Source organism: Macaca nemestrina, chromosome X (genome assembly GCF_043159975.1).
Source record: "Macaca nemestrina isolate mMacNem1 chromosome X, mMacNem.hap1, whole genome shotgun sequence".
In the NCBI taxonomy this organism is placed as follows: Eukaryota; Metazoa; Chordata; class Mammalia; order Primates; family Cercopithecidae; genus Macaca; species Macaca nemestrina.
Window position 1 is genome coordinate 19677682 of NC_092145.1, and position 10125 is coordinate 19687806.

Genomic DNA, 10125 nt, shown 5'->3' on the forward strand with positions numbered 1-10125 from the left:
TCTTGCAAGTTCCATCAGATCGCTCAAGTCTACTCTAGAATGAATCAGTGGGTGATGGGACAAATCAGATGGTATCACCATGCATGTCTATACACAGTGGTTGATTACCCAAGTGGCTGATTGCTGTAGTAGAATCAGGACATTATTATTATAATCAGAATCTATGACTCACGGTTCTATGTGGAAATCAAAACATATATTTTATCTAAATAACATTTTTTCCAGCATCCTGGCCCTTGAGAATCATGGTTAAAATTCCTTTCCAACTGAAGTAAATGAAATGAAACATGCAGTCCTTTTCCTGCACCCCCCCACCCCCAAAAAAATGCTTTTCAGATAAAATGATTGTGATTGGGCTATTTTTTAAATGTTTCCTCTTTTTGTGCTCTGAAACAAAACACATTAAAACTTAAAATAAATATTTAGTTGTCAAAACAAAACAACCCCATATGAAAAACACAAGAATGAATTTGATGCCGTGTATTATAAAAACATCTTCCATAGCAAGCACAAATGTTTAAATTGTGTAAAAAGAAGACAAAAACCAAATGTTGTCACTCCTGTGTTCTACAGGACAGCCCTAAGAAAGGTGGAAGGTGAGCTACTGAAAGGTTAAGCACAGACTTCCATAACTTCCAGATTCATGGTTATCAAAGCACAGCTTGGAAAATTCAGGTAAGACAGAAAATGAAGTTGGACAAAATGACAATCACTGTTTCAATTTGAGTAGATCTCTAGAACAAATTCCATGTAGAATTCAATTCTCATCAGCTGAGGAAGGTACAGCAATTCACCTCTCCATTCTCTACCTGAATATAATCCAACGTCTACTACACGTTACCTCTCAAATTACTTTTTTTTTTTTTTTTTGAGATGGAGTCTAGCTCTACAGAGCCCAGGCTGGAATGCAGTGGTGCTATCTCGGCTCACTGCAACCTCCGACTCCTGGGTTCCAGCAATTCTTCCTGCCTCAGCCTCCCGAGTAGCTGGGATTACAGGCACCCGCTACCACGCCTGGCTAATTTTTGTGTTTTAGCCGTGACGGGGTTTCACCATGTTGGCCAGGCTGGTCTTGAACTCCTGACCTCAGGTGATCTGCCCAGCTCAGCCTCTCAAAGTGCTGGGATTACAGGTGTGAGCCACCACACTCTGCCTGAAATTACTTTTTACCCAGGGCCTACCTTCCTTTCTCCAAGAGGCTCAACTTACTTCCAACTTTTAGAGTAAGATGCAAAAAGTGGCTTGGTTGTGGGACATCATTTCAAATCCCAGCCCTGCTGCTTATTAGTTGTGCAATCTTAGACAAGTTACCTAACAAATATATCCCAATCTCATCTGTAAAATGTGCATCATAACTGCAGAGTTGCTGTGAGGATCAAATTAGACAATGGGTGTATATTTAATTTGCATGCTTCCTGAAATTTTAGTAGGTGTTCAATTAATGTTGGTTCTCTTTTCCCCTACTCCTTGTCACTTACTCCAAGTATGATCACATTTAGCATTCGTGGTTTTAATTACTCTCAGGCAAGCCCAATGGTATATAGGACATATAGTAATTTTGATTTTGTTAAGATTTTGAATGATGCATGCCGAAAGAGAGATAATGCATAGTTGTGCTTAAAACCATGAACTTCAAAGGAGTAATAATCTTAATCTTGATTTCTACTTCTAACCTTGACGAGCTGTGAGGCCCCAGGCAAGTTCCCTTACCTCTCTGAGTGTGGTTCCTCATTTACAAAATGAAGAGAATATATAATGTATACAAGTCCTCTGGCACAGAGTAAGTGCCATAAATGGTAGCTGTTATTTTCTTTAATTCTTCAGGTTGGTATGCAGGAACTAGTCACTTTTATTTATTTATTTTATTTTTTTAAGACAGGGTCTTACTCTGTCACCCAGGCTGGAGTACAGTGGTGCAATCTCAGCTCACAGCAACCTCCAATTCCTGGGCTCAAGCGATTCTCATGCCTCAGCCTCCCAAGTAGCTGGGACTACCGGCGCACACCACCACACCCGGCTAATTTTCTGTATTTTTAGTAGAGACAGGGTTTTGCCATGTTGGCCAGATTGGTCTCGAACTCCTGGACTCAAGTGATCTGCTTGCCTCAGCCTCCCAAAGTACTGGGATTACAGGCGTGAACCACAGCACCTGGCTGGAACTAGTAATTTTTGAGACTAATAAAGTGAGCTCTGCCAACTACTCAGTCACCTCAAGACGCTGTTATTGTTCTCTACTCTCCCAGAATTATGTTCTGCTACATTTTGTAGAGGAAATTACATCAACCTCAGCATTACTGACATTTCAGGCTGGATATTTGCTGCCGGGCACTGCCCTATGTGCTGTTGGATATTTAAGCAGCATCCCTGCCTCTACCAACTGAATGCCGGTAGAGTGCATCTGGCAAAAATTGTTGAGTGACCCCTGGGGGGGGGGCAAAAGCGCCCTGGCTGAAAACCACCAGTGTGGCACTATCCACACAGAGGGGGTTTCTCCAGGCACTCAGGAAGTAGCCCTCTAGAAGGTCAAAGATATATTTGAGCTACTATTTAGGACTATCCACTCTTCTGGGCTCCATCATGCATTATTATCCATAAGTCAAAGTTGACCCCAGAAAAATATTTTGGGGAGGCCCAATTTGCCATCAGAGATGCATTAAGTCACAGGAAGGGATGCTGGCCTTCCACTTCTCCCTACTCTATACAGTAATACAAAGCTGAATGTAAACATCAAGAAATCAGCTATGTCTTATTTACTTTATTTTTTTAAAAAAGAAAAGGCCATAGACCCTAATATGACTTATAAACAATACGATTTCCCAAAATGAAAAAATTTTAAAAAAAAACATGTCTTAGTTGAGAAAGCAAGGTACAGTTTATGCAGTGAATAAGTGACTGGAAAGAAACGCCCCCACCGTTTGCATGGTTGTATAGAAGGTTGCTATGTGTATCTCCAAAAAACTCCAGACAATTCTTGATTATTCACAACAGATTCACTATCTATTTTTCATTTTCAAAACTGCACCAGAAAGGCGGAAGCCATTTCTTGTCAACCAAATATCTCCACATCTAGCATGGAGCCTCCAACAGAGGAGGTAACTCGGCAAATGTTTGTTGAATAAACGAACAGTCATATATTCTGCTTAATTAAGTACACCATTGACCAAAAAAGAACCTTTCTCTGCTCTTCTCCCACAGGAGCTAAAAGATCTTTTAAGAGAAAATAATTACAGTCTCCTCCCTTTTACCCCAAATCCAAACAACTAGATAGTTCAATTAACAAAAAAAGTTCAGTAGGCAAAAGTTGGGGAAAGCAGCCAAATAGATAAGGCCTCAAGTTCAAGCAAGCGGGGGGGGGGGGGGGGGGGGGCGAGGCATGGGGAAGAAGGGAACTAGGAGGTGGAGAGTGGAAAAACAGGGTTCAGTCACAGGAAATTACCTTCCATGCCTTCAACAAACTTTTCTAATGCTCAAACTTTAGAGGTGAGGGTTAATTTCTTATATGAAAACTTGATTTACAAATTTTCAAATGCATATCAGCAAAATCTTTAAGAACATCTAGCAAGAGAATCTGATCCGACTTCTGTTAATTCCTGAAATGTCTTTCATGTCCTCGGGGGCAACAGATTCTCAAAAAGCCAGGTAAAAAATATGCCATTTACACCTTTTGTCCAGAGAGAAACTTAAAGCCCACTTCCTATCAACATGCTTCTCTCTGTAAAAGATTTTTACCACTTTCTGCATTCTACTCCTCAGAGAAAAACACGTTAGGCTTAAATTTTACTATAAAAATATGCTATTTTTTCTATTGTTATTTGGGCACAGAGTGAATACCATATTAACATTATAATACAGTAGTGTAAATAAATGCATTTTTGTTGATCTTTGTAACTAAAAATCTATTTCCTCTTAAACATTTCCAGTTTGACACTTCCAGGAAAAAAAAATAATAATTACTTTGTTTTAGCGGTCCATTCATTTAATATATATTAAATTACCTCCAATGCACTAGTATTATACAGGAGGAATTTTGTCAATTTAAATCTTACACAATGTTTCTTAGTTTCACTCAAAAATCTAGACTTGGTTGAAAAAAATATTTTCCTTTTCTGAAAATTAAATATGGGAATGGTACCCTAGAATTTCAAAAACCATATATGGTTACAGAATCTATATGATAGTCTTAGACTATGTACTTATTGTGAGGTGGTTTGCACAAATCATGGCCTATCTGACCAATTTCCTGTTGCATAAAGATTATATTGGCCCTTAAAAATGTTAAATAAGCATTTTTAAAGACTGAAGGTAAACACTTGATTGGAACCTTATGTAACCAAAAATGGGAAAACACTATAGTCTCACCACATAAAAGGCAAATGCCTGCTCAATACGTATTCTTCTTAAGCAAATATGAACATGAGTTTGTAAACGCAAAGCTACCATCCCAGAAGCCCTTGCTTCTTCAGTGTAAGGATCCGGAGATCCTGGTTCTTGGAGATGAGCTGGGGCGGGAAAGGCTTTACAAAATTCCAAGGGGGCCCATAATTTAAACTTGTGCTATTCTGCAAATGTTCACATTTCCAAGGAACACCATAACATTTACATTAAAACTGTCTTAATCAAGATGACGGAAAAAATTATTCCTGCTGTTCTATAAGCTTGCCATAGATTTGATAACCCAGACAAGAATTACAAGCAATTACAAGATGATGGCTCCAATTAGGAAAACTGGATCTATTCCAAATCCAAATCAAAGGGGGCTCGGATAATCCCGAAGGGATAATTTAAATGAATACAAGGGGACTTCCAGCAAATACATACGCTTATTCTACTATTTCTACTCTTCTGAAAACCAAGCGAAATGCTACAAGGATGTTATCTCCTGCCCTTCAGGAATTCAAAATCCAAACCTGGCATACCATTAATAAGCCTCGTCCTTTTATTTTCCCAAGGGGTCTCCCTAGCATGGGGTGTTTATTGTAAAGGGCAATCAAAACAAACCTGAAAAACTCGCACATTCCCAAATGCAGAAAATAATATAGCGCTCACCACGAACGACACAACAGTGACTTAGCCTTGATGATTTTTTAACCTTTACCTAGTCCTGGACGACTAAGAGCAGAGAGGAAAGGAAGAGAAACTTCGAAAGCAGAAATCTCTCTCCCAGAGCCTAGAACAGACGGCACCTTGTAAGGATTTCACGCTTTTTGAGACGGGAAAGGTCACGCCCTGCAGTTTTGAAAACCCACCTTCTAAGGCTCAACCCCCGTGATAGAACCTTCCTCGTGCTTCTCTAGATTCCACGCTGGAGCTGAAATACCCCCTCCCCACCCCCACTCGCCAAACCCGCGCCATCCCCCTCGGACAGAAGAACCACAGCCGGCCCTCCCCCTCCCTCCTTAGTCTGTACCCCACCCCCATCCTCCAACCACCCCGCAAGCATCCGCGTCAGGAAAACCCAGGCGGGCCCCCTCACCTCTACTCCTCATCGCCACCCCAGCCATCCTCGTTAAGCAAAGCAAAGCAGGTCTCCCACGTCCCCCCTCCACGATCCCCGCCATCCTTGATGGGAAAACCAAGGGAGTCGACCCACCGCTTCATCCTCACCCGCTCCCCACAGCCCCTGCTAGCTATCCTGGCTGAAAAAACCAAGAGGTGTCCCCACCTCGCCGCACCCCCCACTGCCCGCCATCCTTGGTGACAAAACCAGGGCCCCCCTCTTCACTCCCTTCTCACTCCCCACCATCCCCGGCACAGGAAAACATGGAGAGCCCCCATTTCACTCCCAATACCCCACCTCCACCCCAGTGCCTCCTAGTCCCCATCGAGGCGAAAACCCAGGGGAGGCCGAGGCACACACAAGGGGGGACCTCGCAGTTCCTCGTCCCGCACCCCGCAGCCCGGGACGCCCCCGGCCCCCGGCCCCCGGCCTCAGCGAGGCCGCCGAGGCCGCAGGTACCCAGCCCTGGAAGGCCGAGCAGCCGGGACCGCAGGGACCAGCCCAGAGCGGCGGCGGCGGCGGGGCAGGAGGGCAGCCGCTCCCCCGGGACCCAAGACGCGGGCGGGCGGGAGGCACACACGCGCGCACAAGCGGAGAGAAAGCGGGCTTACTGCGTGGGGATGTTCGCCCGCGCAGCTGTCTCGGCGGCGGCGGCCACTGCCTGCACCGAGGCCGAGGCGCGGCGGTGGCGGCGGCGGCTGCGGACTGAGCCCCCTCCGCCGGGCGGTGGATGTAGGGCGCGGGAGGGGCGCGAGGGGAAGGGTGCGCGCGGGGGAGGCGGGGAGGGAAGGAGGGGAGGGAGCAGGAGCGCGGGGGCGGGCGCGGCTAGCCCGGGGCGGGGCGCAGCGCGCGCCGGGCCGGGTTCTGCCCACTGCACGGAAGCTGTGTGCGGGGCGCGCGCGCGGGAGGCGGCCGGACGGGCGCGGGGAGGGGGGCGGCTCGCCACGCACTCTGCGCGCCCACGAGTCCCCGCCACTGGAGAGGCCCAGGCGCGCGGAGAGGGTGGCTGCGGGGACGCGGTGGCAGGCTCTTTCCCGAGGGCCGGCTCGGATCCGAAGGCCGGGAGGAGGGCGGGCCGGGGGCGCCTCGGGCCCCCTCCCTCGCCCAGCGGGCCTTAGAGGCCGGTGGGAGTCACGAGTCACTGCGGGCAGCCGGGGCTGGGGAGGTGGGAGCAACAAAGACAGCCAAGTGAGGGTGGTGTCTCGCCTCACTGGGGGTCTCGCTAACCTGCGCACTCCCTGAAAAGCGGCCCCGGTTCGGGGCGCACGCCGTTTCGGCCCCCGACTTCGAAACCCGGTGGCTCGGAGCGGCGCAGAAAGGCCCGACGACCCCTCCCCCTTAGTAACAAGCCGGAGGGAGCTAAAGAAGCCCCATCCATAATCCTAATGCCACCATCCAGAGCGTTTTAGCGTCACTCAGAAAGCACCGATGGCAAAGCGGCGCGTGGCGTCTCTTTCACTCAGCATTCAGTTTACTGAGCCCTCGCCATGTGCCAAGCTCAGTGCCGGGCGCTGGTGATAACAGCGTCGTCTGCAGACAGTACCCACCCTGCCCTGGGAGCTTATAATCTACTGGGGGAGACAGACAATAAAGAAGTGAGAAAATAATCAAATTTGGATAAAGCCTGTATAGGAAAAGTGCAAATAGTGTGATTAGGAAAGGAGGAGGTGACATTTAAGCTGAACCCTGAAAGCTACGAAAGAGCCAGGAAAAAGTTTTCCAGAAAGCAAGCCAGAAGGAGGGACCAAATCTTGATGCTTTGCAATCAAAAGGTAGTGATCATGATTGGCGCCAGGAGAGCTGGGGAGAGTACCAGAAAGTAAGGCTGGACAGGTTGGCAGGGACTAGATCGTGGATTGCATGCTTGTCCATGGGCAGGTGCAGTCCATGGGCAGGCCACTTCATTCCAGAATCAATGGGAGGGCATTGAATGAGTGGCTTAACCCCAAGGCGTGACGTGGTCTGACTTACATTTCTTTTAACTGAGCTTTTGTCTTTTGGGATGATTGTAGATTCACATGCATTTGTAAGAAATAATACAGAGAGATCTGGTGTCCCCCTTGCCCTATTTCCCCCAATGCAAAACTACACTATAAGATAACTAGAATGTTGACATTAGTACAATCTACCAATCTTATTTTGATTTCTCCAGTTTTACTTCGTGTGTGTGTGTGTGTGTGTATGTGTGTGTGTATGTGCGTACGCGTCTGGTATGTGTGTGTTTAGGTCTATACAATTTTATCACGTGTGGCCTCTTTCCATTACCGTGATCAATGCATAAAACAGTTTCATCATTGCAACGACCTTACCTGTTGTACTATAATTATAAAATAGCAATAACCATCTCCTCAGTTCCCCAAGTCTTTCACCATTGGCAACCACGAATCCATCCTCCATTTCTGTAAGTTTGATATTTGGAGAATGTTTTGTAAATGAATCATACAATATTCATTTTGTATGAGAATGGTTCAGAACAGATTAAAAATTGAAATAGGGAGATTAGTTAGGAGGCTTTCTCAATAGTTTCTATCAAAGCTGATGGTGGTTTAGATTAGGGTGGTGCTAGTGGAGGGAAGTGGAGGGATTTGATGGAACAGGGTTGCAGAGGGAATTGGAGTTGAAGTAGAGACAGCATAGGGTAGACAACTGTTTTGAGACTTTCCAATGTAAAGGGGAAGAACAATGGAGCAGAACTGGAGGAGCAAGTAGGGACAAGAAAAGATTCTCTTCTCTCTTTGTGATTTGAGAGATGAGAGCCTGTTGGTCAACAGTTTAGGGATAATCAGTAGAGCGGTTGGTAAGGCACAACGGGAGGCTTTACTAAAGGAGTAAAGTTCCCTGCCTAGGTGAGATGGAATAAGGGCTGGATTCATGGGAAGAATTGGCCCTCGATCTGCTGAAAGTCATTCTTCACTGTACAGAAGACCATGGAGGTAGATGATGATGGCAGGAGCGGGTGTAGGGGTGGTGTGGTATACATAGATCCAGCAAATAGATCCTCATGATTCCTATTTGACCCATGTCTCACAAACTGGCTAGTGGTCTCCCTTATCAGAGAACCAGCAACGTAAGCCCTTACAAAGTCCCCTTCTCTGCCCATGGCACCAGGGGCCTGGGCTTTCTCTTTTCCCCTTCTAAGCCCTCAGAAGCACTGAAGTTTGGTCCTTCTAGATGGCAAGAGAAGTCCCGCTACACTGCCTAGGAGAAGAGGAAGCCAATCTGCCCCCACTCCATCAGAGAAAGGCATTGAACAATTAGCTTGGCCACAGACAACTCCCCACCCCATACCAGCCCTGTGCCCAGCCCAAAAGAAACAGCCAAGAGGTACCCATGATGGAAGGCTCTGGACAGAGGACCCTCTTTCAGGGAAACTTCTGGCTATTCTTTGGCATTCAATCAGTGTTAGTTGTGATTCATTCTTCTCAAGACTCCTTCCTTTCTCCCTCTTCCTTTATTCATTTTTCCTTCTTGTTTTTCCCACTTGTCACTCCCCCCATCTCTGCTCCATTCCTACCTTCTTGCTTCCTTCCTTCCTGCCTCCTCCACTTCTTTCCTCACTTCCTCGCTTGTGCAGACATTGGTGATGCTCTTACTAGATACAAGGCATGTCCTGCCTCCCACATTGCCCCAGCTTAGTCTGCACCCAAGGCCAGCCCAGTCTGCTTCTTAACACTTCATCTCCTTGAGACAGACTCAAATTATGTGGGTCATGGAAACACATCGTTCCAATGAAAGCATGTCAGGGACTGTAGTTTGTGTTGCAGAACAAGCAAAACGAATAAAAAGAAAGGGGTTGCCCAAATTGTGAACTTGTGTGCTACATTTTGGTAATGTTTTCAGTGTTAAGAAGTAAAAAGAAATTAAATAGACTAAAAGCAGGTAGTGTGATCTCAGATCTGATCTTTTGGATTTCTATTTAGTAAGGAACAGGGTGCGAGGAAAATGGCCTTCAATTTCAATAGAATTTAAAGCACCCTTGGAAGGAAATATGGAGCATTTATCAGCACACAAAGTAATCAAGCCCTTTACATTCTCTTCAAAAAGTACCATTAGAACTAATAATTCTAAGTTATTGAAAATGTATTATGTAATGGACAGTTTGTATATATCATTTTATTTACTCTTATATGAGATACTTTACAGATGAGGAAACTGAGACTTAAGCAACTTTGGAACCAGGATTTAAAACCAAGCAGCATAGTTCCAGAGCCCACAATCCAAACCTGTATACTCTGCTTCCAAAACAATGAAAGTAGAGTGTTCATCACTTTTATTACAGTCATCCAAAGTGGCTGCTTCTTTCAGGTATGTGATTTTTCCCCCCAAGGTGGTGCTCATCTGACTTTGTCAATGGAACCCACAGGGAAGCACTGACTCCATTTCATGATCATCCCTTGTCCTGTCAATAGTGGAGCCCAAAACAACTCTCAGAGAACACATCTACTTCTCCAGCCAACCTTACCTCCTGCCTCTCCCCAAGTAGGCTGTTAGTCTGGGATCTAGAAGGATCTCCAAAAACATCCTGTGCATTCCCCTCTTGAAACCTTAGTTACTGCAGTAACTAAGTAACCTTCTGCCTAGAAAAGTTTCAACAACTTCCTGTAGGTCCAAGGCTGAACTCTCCCCGG

At 46.0% G+C, this 10125-nt stretch overlaps 1 protein-coding gene across 7 annotated transcripts in view; it reads right to left on the bottom strand.

The window, feature by feature from the left end:
- Positions 1-9026, bottom strand: part of LOC105481378 (four and a half LIM domains 1) — a 72122-nt gene extending 63096 nt beyond the window's left edge. Inside the window, exon 1 of one of the 7 annotated variants that reach the window (XM_071088603.1) lies at positions 9012-9026. The gene's annotated coding sequence lies outside the window, so the exon portion shown is untranslated. Of the gene's footprint in view, positions 1-5095; positions 5112-6108; positions 6247-6724; positions 7035-9011 lie in introns of those variants that run through there. The other 6 variants (XM_071088606.1, XM_071088605.1, XM_011740916.2 and 3 more) reach the window with 6 other exon arrangements.
- Positions 9027-10125: the final 1099 nt, after the last annotated feature.